The following is a 17779-nucleotide window of genomic DNA, read 5'->3' as shown; positions in this document are numbered from 1 at the left end:
AATGTTCTTGCCTGGAGAATCCCAGGGACGGGGAGCCTGGTGGGCTGACGTCTATGGGGTTGCACAGAGTCGGACACGACTGAAGTGACTTAGCAGCAGCATGGTGATAATTTGCCATTATCCACACATAGTGCTCTAGTTAATAACTCAAGGGCATGTAGTACTCCTTTCGGAGAAGGCAATGGCAGCCACTCCAGTACTCCTGACTGGGAAATCCATGGACGGAAGAGCCTGGTGGGCTGCAGTCCATGGGGTCACGAAGAGTCAGACACGACTGAGTGACTTCACTTTCACTTTTCACTTTCATGCATTGGAGGAGGAAATGGCAACTCACTCCAGTACTCTTGACTGGGAAATCCATGGACGGGGGAGCCTGGTGGGCTGCCATCTATGGGGTCGCACAGAGTCGGACACGACTGAAGCGACTTAGCAGCAGCAGTACTCCTTTACTCAATATCAATTATGAAGAAATTGAAGAACATCAACCTGAATTAGCCCAAAGATACTCAAATGAAGGGTTTGTTGTTTTTTTTTTTTTCAATTAACTAATGAGGACTCTGCCATCTCTAAGGCTACTAAACATGAGAAACATTCCTCAAATAAACTGTGTATTCTAGAAGGGAGTTGGTGATTGAAAAACAAGGGAGTCTTACTGGAAATTTGTTCATTTTATTAATTGTAAGAGGTATTGGGAGGGCTTTCATCTTTCCTTTGTGTCTAAACCTAACACTGCCAACATGGATTTGTTTGTAACTCTTAGCCAGCGCACACTTGAATCCTTCAAATCTCCTCACTCTTTGACCTTGTGAGGAAGGACACAGTGTGGATGAAGCTGTGTAGAAAGTCTGGATGATGGTGCTACAATTTGAAAAGATTTCTTCTTGTGCTAAGCAAAAGAATGCCCCCCAGGGACTTCCCTGGTGGGCCAGTGGCTAAGACTCCACCCTCTCAATTCAGGGGGCTCAGGTTTGATCCCTAGTCAAGGAACTAGATCCCCCACGCCGCAACTAAGAGTTCACATGCTGCAACTGGACCCGGTGCAGCCAAATACAAACAAATAAACAATATTTTTTTTAATAATAATGCCCCTCAAAATGTCCTTGTTCTAATCTGCAGAATCTATAAATATTTGGAGTTACATGACAAAGCACTAAGGCAGCAGATGGAATGAAGGCTAATCAGCCGGCCTCAAATTATGGAGATTATCCTGAATTATCCAGGTGGACCCAGTGTGTTCACAAGAGTCCATAAAGTGGGGAAATGAAAGCAGATGGGAAAGAGAAGCAGATGCAATCGTAGAAGCATGGTCAGAGCCATACAGGATAGGACTCAGCCTGCCATTGTTGGCTTTGAAGACAGAAGTAGCCACAAGCCAAAAATGCCACAGTCTTTAGAAGCTGGAAAAGGCAAGGAAGCAGATTCTCCCCTGGAGCCAGCAGAAAGGACACAACCCTGTCGGCACTTTGATTTTAGCAGTTAGAGTGGTGTCAGACTCCTGGCCTAGAGAACTTAAAAAAATTGGGTTGCCTTAGCCACTAAATTTGAAATGATATGTTACAGCAGCAATAAAAAAAGACTGTACTACTAATGTGAGAAAGCCACTTGAGGACATAGGTAGATTAAAAAGCAGAAATTTAGAAGAGGCTGAGGTGAAAGAAAATCTGTCTGCCTCTCTGGCTCAAACTGGCCTCTGGAATGGTTTTCTGAAAGTGATTAGAGGGAACTACAATTAGTAATCGCACTGTAAAAGAGAAACAATTGCTATGATATGGTGGCAGAATACTGAGAACTGTTCAGTACACTTTCTGCCAGATTAATCAGATCTGAAAACACTCAGAAACCTTTAATAACCATAACAGAGGGGTAGACAAGTCTTATGGAATCTGGGGAAAATCTGCCCTGTAGTCACTGACCCAGAATCAGAAGCACAGAATCATATGTTAAATGAATTTTGGAAATGGATGAGTTAGAAATTATATAATCCAGTCCTCCTTTTTCTCCTATTTATTTTTCATTTGTTAACAGTGTTATTGAGGTATACTTGATACACAAAAAACTGCACAAATTTAATATACATAGTTAATGAGTTTGTAGGTACACAAACACCCACGAAAGCATCACCACAACCAAGGTGATGAAGATATCCATCACCTCCCAAAGTTCTCTATGCCCCTTTGTTTTTGAGGCTTTTTTCTGATAATGACGCTTAACGTGAGATCCACCCTCTTAACAAATTTTTTTAATTGCACAATGCAGTACTGTTAAATATAGGCAGCATCTTCTACTCAGACTTCTGGAAGTTATTCACCTGACATAACTGAAACATTATACCCACTGAGCAGCTCCCTATTTTCCCCTCCCCCAGCCCCTGGTAACCACCATTCTACTGTCTGCTTCCATGAACTTGATTATTTTAGACACCTCATGTAAGTGGAAATAGGCAGTATTTGTCTTTCTGCAACTGGCTTATTTCACTTAATGTAAGTCCTTCTGGTTCAAACTTGTTGCAGATGACAAGATTTCCTTCTTTTTTAATGCTGGGCCATATTTTCTTTATCCATTCATCCATCAGTTGACATTTAGGTTGTTTCCATACCTCGGTTATTGTGAATAGTGCTGTAGTGAACACAGGAGTGCAAGTATCTTTTTGATATTCTGACTCCAAATCTTTTGAATACATACACAAAAGTAGAATTGCTGGATCATATGATAGTTCTTGGAGAAAGCAATGGCACCCCACTCCAGTACTCTTGCCTGGAAAATCCCATGGATGGAGGAGCCTGGAAGGCTGCAGTCCATGGGGTCGCTGAGGGTCGGACACGGCTGAGCGACTTCACTTTCAGTTTTCACTTTCATGCATTGGAGGAGGAAATGGCAACCCACTCCAGTGTTCTTGCCTGGAGAATCCCAGGGACGGGGGAGCCTGGAGTACTACAGTCCATGGGGTCGCAGAGAGTCAGACACGACTGAAGCGACTTAGCACTCTGTTTACATTCCCACCAATGGTGTACAGGGGTTCCAATTTCCCCACATCCTCACCAACCCATTCAATCCTCTTTTTATACTGGAAAGAAACTAAGGCTCATGAGATGAAATGGCTTGCCCGAAGTAGTTAATGTCACAGCCAGTACAAGAACACAGCCGTCCTAATCAGAACATTTGCCTAAAAAGTACAGAAGCTGGCCACAACTCCACAGATACTCTATTTATTGATAAGCTCTAAAAGTAAACTATAGAAGCAAAATAGTTGTCTTTTAGTAGTGAGAAAAAATAAATTATTCTAAATCCCAGCCAAAATTAAATATTAATATTGGCCAGGAAAGAGATACTCTAAAATTAAAAAGCACCACACCCTCGGGAAAAAAACAACTTTTTCAGAATCTTGGTAGCAAAGTGCCCTGGAAACACCAAGTAATACTCCCAAACGAAGTCCCTTCATCTACCTACATTTTGGGAAGCATGGAGAGCCTCTTTGAGACCCCAGAACTAATCTTTTTCCTTCAGTGTGTGTCCCGGCCCAGTCTTAACCAACCTCAATGATAATGATAAAGAAAGTCAAACTGTTAGTCGCTCAGTCATGTCTGACTCTTCCTCCACGCTCCTCTGTCCATGGAATTCTCCAGGCAAGAATACTAGAGTGGGTTGCCATTCCCTTCTCCAGGGGATCTTCCTGACCCAGGGATGGAACCTGGGTCTCCTGCATTGCAGGCAGATTCTTTACCATCTGAGCCACCAGGGAAGCCCAATAATGATAAGAGGAAGAAGAATAACAGTTCACATCACTGAGCGCTCACTGCATGCCAAGGACTACTCCAGTGCTTCACATGTATCATATTTAATTTTCACAGTAACGAAATCTTGTTATCCTCGTTTTACACACAAGAAAACCAAGGCACAGGAAGGTTAAGTAACTTGGCAAAAGTCACTCAGCAACTGAATCTGAACCAAGCTAGCCTGTGGCCCGTGGCTTAGCTCTTGTTTAAATAAAGGGTTACAGAGCGGAAAGAATCAGATCTTTATCTGTGCATTTCTGGTGCCTGGCACAGTTTCAGCACAAACAAGGCAGAGAAGCCCTAAAGTTCAGAGCCCGGGTCAGACACTCCAGGTTTTAAAGGACACCAACACTCAGCATGATCTACGGTAAGTTTTTTATTTTCTCTGAATTTTCAGATTATTTAGCTAAAAAAAAGAAAAGAGTATAATAAACATATCTGCCTCATGAGATTGTTATAAAGATTAATGAGGGCTTAGCCCTCATTGAAAGGGCTTAGCCTAGTACCTGTATTTGATAAATAATACTCAAGACGGCATAACTGGGAGTTATTTTGTTATCCCTCTTTGCCTTTCAAAAAAATCTTTTTAAATCTTCCAAAAACCTGAATGTTTCCCAAATTCTCTCCCGAGTATGGTGAAAAGTCCATTTAAAGAAGAATAAAAATTTTTGTTACTTAAAAATCATTAAAAAAAAAAACACTCAAAAGAGGTTTGACTTAACACTCAGAAGGGAAGCCAGGCTAAAATTTGGTAAACATGGCAATGGCAGTGGAAAAGAACTAGTAAAACACAGAATTTTGTGACTATATACAGGAGTATATTCAGGTCAGCAAACCTTAGAAATCACTCAGACAGTTTTCCAGTTACTCACCAGCAGATATTCTTCTGGGTAATTCTCCCTGTTCCATCTAGTACTGCTCCTGTTTGGAAAGCTACTTTTCTTGGCCTTCCATCAACAAATATTAATTTTTTTATTAAAAGAATTTTTATTGTGGTAAAAATCACATAATATAAAACATACTATTTTGAGCATATTTACATTTCAATGGCACTAAGTGCGTTCACATTGTGCTACAGCTCTCACCATTATCTATGTCCTGAATTTTTTACTTTCCTAAACTGAAACTCTGTCCCCATTAAAAAGGCAGGGGGGAGTATTATTGAGCTCCAAGCTGTGTTTGCTTAGAACTTTGCATAAACTGAAAAAATAGAAAGTGTCACTGTCAAAGTATGGCATGGAAGATTGCTAGAGATTATGGGAGGACTGTAATCTCCCTAAACAAAAGCTTGATGATTGAGTTTGTGGAGGGCAGGGACAGGGTGACTTACAAAGGGGAATCGTTATATTTTGTTCTTTGCTTTTTTGTATTCTACACTCTTAACCAAACGTTTAATATACTGATGTATTCATTGTATAATAAAAGACAGGTTATGAAGGTAGAACCAGGTGGTTAAAAAAGAACAATGTATAAAATAATAATAGCTCCCATTTATTAGGTGTCGACAAATGTCACGGGGCAGGCATTGAGCCAAATACCTTTTATATATTTTTCAATTTAGAAGAACTCTGAGATGGGTGAGAGCCGCTCTTCTGTGGACTTTAACTGTATCATCTCATACAATGTCCACAACCACGCTATGAGATCACTACTATTACTATGTCCCATTTCACAGGCACAAGAGACTGATTAAGCCAATTATCCTCATTAGTAGCAAAACTGGGCTGTCTGACCCCAGCCTCTACACTCTGAGCCCTACATTTTAGAGGAGAGAAAAATCTATATAGCTCCTAGGCCTACGCATCCACATTTTGAAGAATACCAACTGTCTTACAAACTCTCACCCTGATTCAGGAAGAAGAACAAGGAATGAGTCTGTAAAGTAAAAGAGAGATGTTTCAAATTTTCTCACATGCATGCCTCTGAAAAATTGGGCAATGTGATGTCACGTTCAGACAAAAACACCATTATGTTCTCTTTGGTTTCATTGTGAGAGTCAGTTCCTAGGCAGGTTGATAAGAAGTCCTGGGGTCCCCAAGGAGAGAGGGGTCTGGAATTCTGAAGGAGGAGGAAAGGACAAACTTTTTTTCCCTCTACATTCCTTAGGATTATATAACAACAATGCATCCTGCTTGAGGACAGTTTCTGGAAAAAACCTTCTGGCTAATCATGTTATCTTAAAATGTAAATTATGGGAGTGGGTCTAGTAAGGCCTTTACAACCTCCAGACATTCTTGAGATGGACAGCACAGAAGCATGGCCGAGAGGAGCTACCCCTCACCCAAGGTCAGGGGCAGCGACCGAGAGTGCCAGGCTGCGACAGCACAGGAGCAGCTGAGAGGAGCTACCCCACATCCGAGGTCAGGGGCAGCTGAGACAAGCTACCACACGCCCGAGGTCAGGGGCGGCGGCCAGGAGGAGCTTCCACACACCCGAGGTCAGGGGAATCGACCAAGAGGAGCAACCCCACATCCAAGGAGCAGTGGCTGCATGGGAAAAGGAGGGCCGAGAGGAGCTACTCCACATTCAAGGTCAGGAGGAGCGGCCGTGAGGAGAGACCCCTCGTCCAAGGTAAGAGAAACCTGAGTAAGATGATAGGTGATGCAAGAGGGCATCAGAGGGCAGACACACTGAAACCATAATCACAGAAAACTAGCCAATCTGATCACACGGACCACAGCCTTGTCTAACTCAATGAAACTAAGCCATACTGTGTGGGGCCACCCAAGACAGGAGGGTCATGATGGAGAGGTCTGACAGAATGTGGTCCCCTGAAGAAGGGAATGGCAAACCACTTCAGTATTCTTGCCTTGAGAACCCCATGACCAGTATGAAAAGGCAAAATGATAGGATACTGAAAGAGGAACTCCCCAGGTCAGTAGGTGCCCAATATGCTACTGGAGATCAGTGGAGAAATAACTCCAGAAAGAATGAAGGGATGGAGCCAAAGTAAACACAATACCCAGCTGTGGATGTGACTGGTGATAGAAGCAAGGTCTGATGCTTTAAAGAGCAATACTGCATAGGAACCTGGAATGTCAGGTCCATGAATCAAGGCAAATTGGAAGTGGTCAAACAGGAGATGGCAAGAGTGAATATTGACATTCTAGGAATCAGCGAACTAAAATGGACTGGAATGGGTGAATTTAACTTAGATGACCATTATATCTACTACTGTGGGTAGGAATCCCTTAGAAGAAATGGAGTAGCCATCATGGTCAACAAAAGAGTCCAAAATGCAGTACTTGGATGCAATCTCAAAAACAACAGAATGATCTCTGTTCATTACCAAGGCAAACCATTAAATATCACTGTAATCCAAGCCCATGCCCCGACCAGTAACACTGAAGAAGCTGAAGTTGAACACTTCTATGAAGACCTACAAGACCTTCTAGAACTAACACCCCAAAAAAGATGTCCTTCTCATTATAGGGGACTGGAATGCAAAAATAGGAAGTCAAGAAACACCTGGAGTAACAGGCAAATTTGGCCTTGGTATACAGAATGAAGCAGGGCAATGGCTAATAGAGTTTTGCCAAGAGAATGCACTGGTCATAGCAAACACCCTCTTCCTACAACACAAGAGAAGACTCTACACATTGACATCACCAGATGGTCAACACTGAAATCAGATTGATCATATTCTTTGCAGCCAAAGATGGAGAAACTCCATACAGTCAGCAAAAACAAGACTGGGAGCTGACTGTGCCTCAGATCATGAACTCCTTATTGCCAAATTCAGACTGAAATTGAAGAAAGTAGGGAAAACCACCAGACCATTCAGGTATGACCTAAATCAAATCCCTTATGATTACACAGTGGAAGTGAGAAATAGATTTAAGGGTCTAGTTCTGATAGACAGAGTGCCTGATGAACTATGGATGGAGGTTCATGACACTGTACAGGAGACAGGGGTCAAGACCATCCCCATGGAAAAGAAATGCAAAAAAGCAAAATGGGTGTCTGGGGAGGCCTTACAAATAGCTGTGAAAAGAAGAGGAGTGAAAACCAAAGGAGAAAAGGAAAGATATAAGCATCTGAATGCAGAGTTCCAAAGAATAGCAAGAAGAGATAAGAAAGCCTTCTTCAGTGATCAATGCAAAGAAATAGAGGAAAACAAAAGAATGGGAAAGCCTAGAGATCTCTTCAATAAAATTAGAGATACCAAGGGAACATTTCATGCAAAGATGGGCTCGATAAAGGACAGAAATGGTATGGACCTAACAGAAGCAGAAAATATTAAGAAGAGGTGGCAAGAATACACAGAAGAACTGTACAAAAAAGAGCTTCACGACCCAGATAATCATGATGGTGTGACCACTCACCTAGAGCCAGACATTCTGGAATGTGAAGTCAAGTGGGCCTGAGAAAGCATCACTATGAACAAAGCTAGTGGAGGTGATGGAATTCCAGTTGAGCTACTTCAAATCCTGAAAGATGATGCTGTGAAAGTGCTGCACTCAATATGCCAGAAAATTTGGAAAACTCAGCAGTGGCCACAGAACTGGAAACGGTCAGTTTTCATTCCAATCCCAAAGAAAGGCAATGCCAAAGAATGCTCAAACTACCGCACAACTGCACTCATCTCACACGCTAGTAAAGTAATGCTTAAAATTCTGCAAGCCAGGCTTCAACAGTATGTGAACCGTGAACTTCCAGACGTTCAAGCTGGTTTTAGAAAAGGCAAAGGAACCAGAGATCAAATTGCCAACATCTGCTGGATCATCGAAAAAGCAAGAGAGTTCCAGAAAAATATCTATTTCTGCTTTATTGACTATGCCAAAGCCTTTGACTGTGTGGATCACAACAAACTGTGGACAATTCTGAAAGAGATGGGAATACCAGACCACATGACCTGCCTCCTGAGAAACCTATGTGCAGGTCAGGAAGCAACAGTTCGAACTGGACATGGAACAACAGACTGGTTCCAAATAGGAAAAGGAGTACATCAAGGCTGTATATTGTCACCCTGCTTATTTAACTTCTATGCAGAGTACATCATGAGAAACGCTGGGCGGGAAGAAGCACAAGCTGGAATCAGATTGCCAGGAGAAATATCAATAACCTCAGATATGCAGATGACACCACCCTTATGGCAGAAAGTGAAGAGGAACTAAAGAGCCTCTTGATGAAAGTGAAAGAGGAGAGTGAAAAAGTTGTCTTAAAGCTCAGCATTCAGAAAATTAATACCATGGCATCTGGTCCCATCACTTCATGGCAGATAGATGGGGAAACAATGGAAACAGTGTCAGACTTTATTTTTTTGGGCTCCAAAATCACTGCAGATGATGATTGCAGCCATGAAATTAAAAGATGCTTGGAAGGAAAGTTATGACCAACCTAGATAGTATATTGAAAAGCAGAGACATTACTTTGCCAACAAAGGTCCATCTAGTCAAGGCTATGGTTTTTCCAGTAGTCATGTATGGATGTAAGAGTTGGACTATGAAGAAAGTTGAGCGCTGAAGAATTGATGCTCTTTAACTGTGGTGTTGGAGAAGACTCTTGAGAGTCCCTTGGACTGCAAGAAGATCCAACCAGTCCATCCTGAAGGAGATCAGTCCTGTGTGTTCATTGGAAGGACTGATGCCGAAGCTGAAACTCCAGTACTTTGGCCACCTGATGCGAAGAGTTGACTCATTGGAAAAGACTCTGATGCTGGGAGGTATTAGGGGCAGGAGGAGAAGGGGACGACAGAGGATGAGATGGCTGAATGGCATCACTGACTCGATGGACGTGAGTTTTAGTGAACTCCAGGAGTTGGTGATGGACAGGAAGGCCTGGCGTGCTGTGATTCATGGGGTCGCAAAGAGTTGGACACGACTGAGCGACTGAACTGAACTGTTTGCTAACACTAGTGAGGGGGCACTCTTTCTGCCCCCTTCTGATGTCTATGTCAGAAGCTTTCTCTATCTCTTTATACTTTAATAAAACTTTATTACACAAAAGCTCTGAGCAATCAAGCCTTGTCACTGGCCCCGGGTTGAATTCTTCTCCTCCGGAGGCCAAGAATCCCAGCATCTTTCGTGGTTCAGCAACAACCTTTCAATTGTATGTACAGCAATTATACTAAATATAATGGATATTAAGCTAAATCTGACAAAAGAATCGAATTAATAATAGTGCTCAGTTGTCTAATCTTCCCTGGATTGAGGAAGGTAATTCTAAAGGAAACTATGATTAGCTAGTGGAACACTAATTCATTTTTAAAATCTACATCTCAAAAGAAAGAGAAGGAAGCTATAAATAATGTTAAAAATAAAGTGTGGTCATTAAAAGCAACATTTTTAGTAAAGGCAAAGGCTTCTACTCTGAAGTTTTAGTGAAGCTAAATAGGCAAGTTTTTTCTACCATTAAGGGAGGCATTTGACACTGTATAGACCTCTTAGCAGAGAAGGTAATGGCAACCCACTCCAGTGCTCTTGCCTGGAGAATCCCATGGGCAGAGGAGCCTGGTAGGCTGCAGCCCATGGGATAGCTAAGAGTCGGACACGACTGAGCGACTTCACTTTCACTTTTCACTTTCATGCATTGGAGGAGGAAATGGCAACCCACTCCAGTGTTCTTGCCTGGAGAATCCCAGGGACAGGGGAGCCTGGTTGGCTGCCATCGATGGGGTCGCACAGAGTCGGACACAACTGAAGCTACTTAGCAGCAGCAGCAGACCTCTTAGACTTCACATTCTGCCTTTGTTTTTCTAGGTTATACACCCCAAATCATCAGAGGTCACATTATATCAAGAAAAAAGATCCTGGGAAAGTTTGAGGCAGAAAAAAAGGAAGCAGGACCCATTTTTCCCATAGTAGGTACCACAGCATCTCACATATGTGTCATCTCAGTAGTTAAATGAGATTTGATTCACTGTATCAGCCTTCCTTTCCATTAGTATCTTGATACTTGATAGAAACTAAGTCACAATAAAATTTACCTTACTTTCCAAAGAAAGATTTCAGAATCTAGGCTTTGCCAGTGATTCGGCTCAGTGCACAGGGGCTCCACTCATACTTGAGGACTATGGATGGAGGGGAACGGGTAGGGGTGTTGAGGCTCAGCCCTTTGGAGTCCACAGCTCCTCAGCCCTTAAAGCCCTTCTCCTTCAGCTTCTGAAACCTCACATCCCTGACCCTCCTATCACTCTTGACCGTCCTCTTCCATTTCCACCACGGTGTCTCCTCTCTGCCCACCACTTCACCATAAGAGCTCCTCACAAGGCCTTCCAGCCTGCATGTGAGCTGATGTCAGGTGCAAAGTGATTACGGAGCAGAGGTGGGCAAAAGAATGGGTTGACCAAAGGTGGTGTTTACCACTCGCATGGGTAACAAGAAACAGGATGTTAACAAGTCCAAAAAAAAAACAAAACCCACAAACTGATAAAAACAGAACACAGTGGATAAAAACCCACCTCAAGTCTGATCATTTAGGATCCAAGGACAAGCTCCATTAGCATGATAATTTCTTTAAACAGGATGACAGTTGTAGTCTGGAGTATCATTTGGATTTCTGCCCACCTGTTGTTTCCCAAAACTGCCTCCCTACCCACAAGACAGGGTGTCTGCAGCTGTATTTAAACCGCCTTTCCCTTCCACTCTGACCTCAGTCAATCGGACCAGGTAGGAACAGCTGACCCACACTGGATCAATCAGCTTCTCTTTCCCAAAAGTTTGCAGCTTCTCTTTCCCAAAAGTCTGAAATTTCAACTCAGAGGCAGTGAGTCTATCTTTGGCTAAAACTATAAGATATAAAACTCAGGAGTTTTAGAGCCAACCATACATCCACCATGCAGATGGGTACGTAGGTAAATCCCATCTGCAGAGAAAGGGGAAGAATAAAACAGAGTCCCAGAGAGCAGAATGAACGAATGTGCAGAGAAGGCAGAGGTGACAACAGAAACGTCCAGAAGCCCTTCAGGCGATCAGCTCCAATCTCTTCTGAAAGCTCCCTACATCCCTACCCGTGGGTTCATGCTCCTGCTTGCGCTCAGTCCCTCAGTTGTGACCCCATGGACTGTACCCATCAGGCACCTCTGTCCATGGGATTTTTTCAGGCAGGAATACTGGAGTGGATTGCCTTTCCACCTCCATGGGATCTCCCCGATGTGCTTCTGCATTTCTGCACTGCAAAAAGATTCTTTACCGCTGAGCCATCATGGGTCCTGGTCTTCCCTGGTGGCTCAGTTGGCAAACGGTCTGCCTGCAATGCGGGAAAACAGGGTTCACTCCCTGGGTGGGATAGATCCCCTGGAGAAGGGAATGGCTCCCCACTCCAGTATTCTTGCCTGGAGAATTCCATGGACAGAGGAGCCTGGTGGGCTACAGCCCATGGGGTCACAAAGAGTCAGACACGACTGACTGACTAACACCCATCCATCTTAAGTCCTATGTAATAAAGCTCCTGTGTGTGTTAGTCACGACTCAAGGGTGACTGACCCTTGTTTCTAGGCTGGTGATTAGAACCAGCCCTCCATTCAAGGTTGTTCAATTTACAAGAAAGATGAAAAGGAGGCAAGAATAAAGCTCAAAGTAAAACTGAACCCAGCTACTGTTCTCCTTCCCATATTAGAATATTTCTCTAAAAGTGGATTCTCCAGGGAAGAGAACATCACAAAAGAAACAGATGGCTAGTTTAAGGCAAGCAGGAGACACTCCATATTGCCTTTAGCAGGAAGGACTTAATCAGTTGTGGTTATTCCTCACGTATATTCCAACCTCCCTGTTTATGCAGTGCAATAGACAGGCAGATAATTGTACTCCTGCACTATCAAACCAGCAGCTGACTGTGGAAAGGGACTCAGAAATGGAAACTTTGTCAGTTAGTTAGTGAATTATCACATGAAACAAATTGTGCACTTTTTGTTCAGTCCATTAGCTGCAAGGATGAAAGGAATTGCTCTCCCAACACATAATATTCCAATTTCATATTTTCACTTAGCACTTCTCTTTCCTGCTCTGCAAATAAAATGTATTTATATTCTGCACGAAATTGTTCCCTCTGACCAGGACTTTATTTTCATCAGAGACAACCGTAAGCTCAATTGCTTTCTGAAAGGGAGCCTTGGGAGTGCAGTACCTCTGACACGAGAGCAGGTTGGCTGGGCCTGCCTTTCAGTAGCCGGATAGTGACTGGAATGTACACCCACCAGCCACTCTGCCTCCTATTTCTCTGTTTCTGAGATAGACAGTGGCGGAATGGCTCAGAGTCAACTTGCCACAATTCAATGAACTATGAATAATAGTTCGATTTGCTCAGTTTCGTTCTTCCAGGAAACCCCAACCTTTATATTGTTTCATTAATTTGAACAGGGTTTTATATTTTTATTCCCATTTCATAGGTATAAATTTTGATGTCCAGAGAGAAATGCAAACCATCTCTGGGGTCACTGAATCAGTTAGTGTCCATTGCTTTTGAATTTCTAGGTAATGATTTAAGACTATCATACAAATGACCGCAAGCCTACAGATTCACATCTCAGTGAGATGTGATCAGTTCTACTAAAGCCTGGTCAAATGCAAGTACGAAAAGTCATCGAAATAAAAACAATGGCCCATAACAATGGGGCCATTAAGGTAACAAAGATTTTTATCATTTAAAAGTGTGGGGAAAGCTGGGGATGGTTAAGGGCATTTAAATTTAAAAACAGGAAGAGAAGGAAATTAACATTTGCTAAGTAATTTTTATGGTTAGGCATGTATAATATTTAATTTTCATGATAATTATATAAAGGAAGTGTTTTTATTCCCATTTTACAGAAAACTAAACTCCCAAGCTCAGAAAATGTCTCCAGTAAATCTGTAAGCATCACCTGACTTGTAAGTAGAAAAATGAGCATCTGTACCTCTGGGAAGAACTGACTCGTTTGAAAAGACTCTGATGCTGGGCAAGATTGAAGGCAGGAGGAGAAGGGGACGACAGAGGATGAGATGGTTGGATGGCATCACTGACTCAATGGACATGAATTTGAGTAAACACTGGGAGTTGGTCATGGACAGGGAGGCCTGGTGTGCTGCGGTCCATGGGGTTGCAAAGAGTCGGACACGACTGAGCGACTGAACTGAACTGACCTCAATTTACCTGATTGCAAAGCCCATGTTCTTTGCTAGAGTCTGGGAGAGAATTTTTGTTTCAGAGTGCCTAATTCTAATGAAAATCAGATCCTCCTAATACTAATCTCAGTAAAAAGCTAGAACAGAAAACATTTTATCTAGTTATCTTAAGTTTAATTTGCTTTGATATTCTTTTCCCAAGGATGAAATCAGTGGCCTAGAACTTGAGTCTCAGTCTCCTAGAACCCAGTTAAACCCTTCTATTGAGGAGTTATGCTGGCCACATCTCACCAGAAGAAGCCATACCATTACCAGCATTAGAGGAGGGTAAAGGGATCAGGTATCCCGAACTTCTATGGCAAAGACTAAGCCAAAAGGAAATAAATAGTACTTCTTCAAGAAGTTGAAATTGCTAAAACCAAGAGGAAAAATGTGAAAAAAAAAAAAGCGCAAATGTAAAATCTCCTGCCTCTCTTCTTGTGCTTTTATCCTGGGTATCAGCACTGTTTTGGTGCTGGTGACAGTAAAAGAAAATGACAGTGGAGAAGGGGGAACCATGTATTATCTCCCAGACCTGGAGAATCCAAAGCTACATGGAGCATCAGCACGGGCCTATCCATGAGTTTACAATAAGACACTGTCCCACCTCTTCCTCTTGGCCCTACATTCCCTCTACAGAAGCCCCCTGACAGCTCCAGACTTACACGTTACCACTTTCCAACCACAGAAGAAAGCACACCTCTCTCCTCAGTGGTTCAAGGAAAGTCCAGGTGCTGACCTTCTTCGGCCCAGCTCAGAACACAGCCCAGCCTTACACAAGTCATTTAGGGCAGGGAGACACAACATCTCATCAAAGCCTTGGTCAGAAGTCCAGCCCTTGGAACTGGGAGGGAGAGTCAGCCTCACCCCAGGTATAGATTGAAAGTAGGAGCATATTCACAAAAGAAAATTGGGGGTGTAGTTATTGGCCCAGAAAAAGGTGTAGATGCTGGGCAAACAACAGTCGGCACTGTATGCAGAGAGACAACCATCCTCCAAGACATATTTCCAACGTGGGAAAAACACCTCCACCCAGGCTAGGTAGGAGTCATGGTGATTTTTCCCCTCTGTTCCCAGGCAGAAGCTCAAGAGGCTCACTCGCTCAGGCAATTAGCTGTCAGCTGATCACCAATTCAAATGTGCTGGGGTGAGCCATGCTGATGATCTGTACTTGCAGCAATCACTTGGCTGGGTGAATCAAATTATGCTTTCCAATGCCACTTCAAATCAGGACTGCTATGTCTGCACTCGTTTTCAGCAGTAAGGATTAACCTGCAAGTTATTTTCTTTGATACTGACTATACGTGGGCAAGGGAGGAATTTAGGCTTCTTTTAAGTTCTGCTCAACAGGCAAGACCAAAAAGTTTTAGAGATTTGTAAGGAGGCTAATTAGAATCTATTCCAACTTAATGGCTACGCTTTCACACCGAAATGGATAGGGCACATGTTCTGCCCTTGCGAGGTAGAGAGTTTTCTTCCAAGTAAGTATCTGATTTAGGAACCTCATTCTCTCATAATGCCATGTTCAGAGATCAATCAGATGTAATGACCAGAAAGACGTTTGCCTCAATCAATCCCAATAAACAAATAACCGCTCTTGTGGCAAACCTCATGTGCTCTTCACTTCAAATTCACTTGCCAATAATTGGCCTCATTAACGTCTGTGAAGTTAGTTGTTCACTAAAATTGGGCAAGCTGTACATTAGATGTGTTCAGCGGTTTGCAAACCTTTGGGAATAATAGACGTACTGAATCAGCATCCAGCAAGTCTCATGAAAATGAACAAACTAAAAAAGTAAGGAGACTGTAAGAGAACTGGAATGAGCAAAGGAGACATTAGGAAAGTCCTACACCCGTCCTATAAAATATTAATGCTTCCCTGGTGGCTCAGACGGTAAAGCATCTGCCCGCAATGCGGGAGACCCGGGTTTGACCTCTGGGTTGGGAAGATCCCCTGGAGAAGGAAATGACAACCCACTTCAGTATTCTTGCCTGGAAAATCCTAGGGACAGAGGACCCTGGTAGGCTACAATCCATGGGGTCGCAAAGAGTCAGACACAACTGAGTGGCTTCACTTTCACTTTCAACCTATAAAATGAGGGTTAGCTTTGCATCTTTTTTTAAAGATTTGATCTTGACAGAAAATGAACTTGATTTCTTTTGCCACTAGTTTTCAAATTACTCTGCCCACATCTGTCAGATCGTTCTGTTGTTCAGTTATAAAAACTGTATGCAGACTGGATTATGAAAAAGCTGTTTGCTTGCACCATCCCCACAGATGCCCTTGGGTTGAACATCAGGCTCACTACAATCCTCCCAAAGAAGGAAACACACTTTCAGCTGCTGCACCAGACCCATCCTTCTTAGAGAGAGGAAGACGCCTCAGCAAGTAAACCTCACAGGGGCATCTCAGATACGTGTTGGGCATATGGACAGCAGCGAGCAGAGTGGAAGTAGACATAATTAACTCCCTTGCATCTATATGACCTACTCCTATAGAAACCACCAGGGGACCGTCAATACGACTATTTCAGTTTGCCCAGGGGTGAGGGTGCTGTTTTGTCTTGAATTACCCCATATATCAGCACCTCAATAATCCCCATTCCTTACTTCATTTCTGCTTATGCAGTGACTATGAGTCTCTAGAGGGGGAAAAAAAAATGTGTTTGCTCTCCAGTCTGCTTTCTTACCCTTAAAAGCTGTCCAGGGAAAATTAAACATGAGGTGATATTTTGTTAAAGGAAGCGTTAATTATTTGCATAAGACACAGGATATCACTGGATGTCTGCTTTTCCAGTCAGATGATAATCCACCCGGGTACTGGTTATTCCAGTTTCCCCTGGTGTTTCAGCTGACAGTTCTGAGTCACTTAGTAACTTATTTAATTATAACTATTTTTAATGATGTCCACCATGACCCAGTAAGATATTGATTTTTTAGAGTCTCAGTATTGCAATGGTCTCCTAATTGGTTTTCCAGCACTCTCCAATCCCCTGACAATTCATTTCCACACAGCAGCCTGAGTCACCTTTAAAAATGTAACTCAGATCCTGTTTACAACCCTGCAGTGACTCCACTGCATTGAGAGTCCACCCAACCCCCTCTGGAACCCTGTATTATCTCATCCTTGCTTCCCAGGCAGTCATTTTATCCTTCCTCTCCAGCCCACTGGCAATCTGTCTTCCGTGAACACATCCATTTCTGCCTATGATCTTGCTGTTCCCTCTTTCAGAGGACACTCTTTCCATGGCTCTCTTCATGCCTGGCTTCTGCTTATCCCATGGTTCTTAGTCAAATGCCATCTGCTCAGAAATGCTTTCCCTGGCCGGCTTATTCCCTCCCCATTCCATTGCTCTGTATCACATCACTCCAACTATTTTCTTCATAAAATTTGCCATGATCTCAATCTGGTTTTTTGCTGATATCTATTAGAATATAAGTTTGAAGTGGGCATAAACCTCTCTGCCTAATTCATCACTACATACTAAGTGTTGAGAACAGTGCCTGATGCAGCCCCTGGTATGATCTAAGCCATATCTGAACATTTTGAGACCATGAGTGACATTATAAAGACTCACCATTTCATGTTTCAGAACTGGTTTATTTTGAACACGTGCAAATCTAATATGAGAAGAGCAATATATCACTGTTAATTCCCTTGCCTCTTCCCAGAAAATGGCAATCTACATAAGAAATAATTTTCCCAAATAAGAGAATGTCTTTTGAAAACTGAAGAAGAAGGGGAAAAAAAAAAAAACTCAGACACACTAGAAAACTCTGGACTACTTTCTTTTTCATTATAAGTAAGACAAGGTTCACGAGAGTAAGCATCAGGGCTTGATTCTTTAGAAGTTGAAAATTAGATCAAATGAATTAGAGGACAACTACATCTTGTGTTAATGTTTTCCTTCTCAAATGAAGAAAATG

The sequence above is a fragment of the Bos grunniens genome, chromosome 5, assembly GCF_055505025.1.
Source record: "Bos grunniens cultivar Pamir isolate PY7600 chromosome 5, Bosgru_T2T1.0, whole genome shotgun sequence".
Classification (NCBI taxonomy): Eukaryota; Metazoa; Chordata; class Mammalia; order Artiodactyla; family Bovidae; genus Bos; species Bos grunniens.
Note: the sequence above shows the minus strand (reverse complement) of the source record.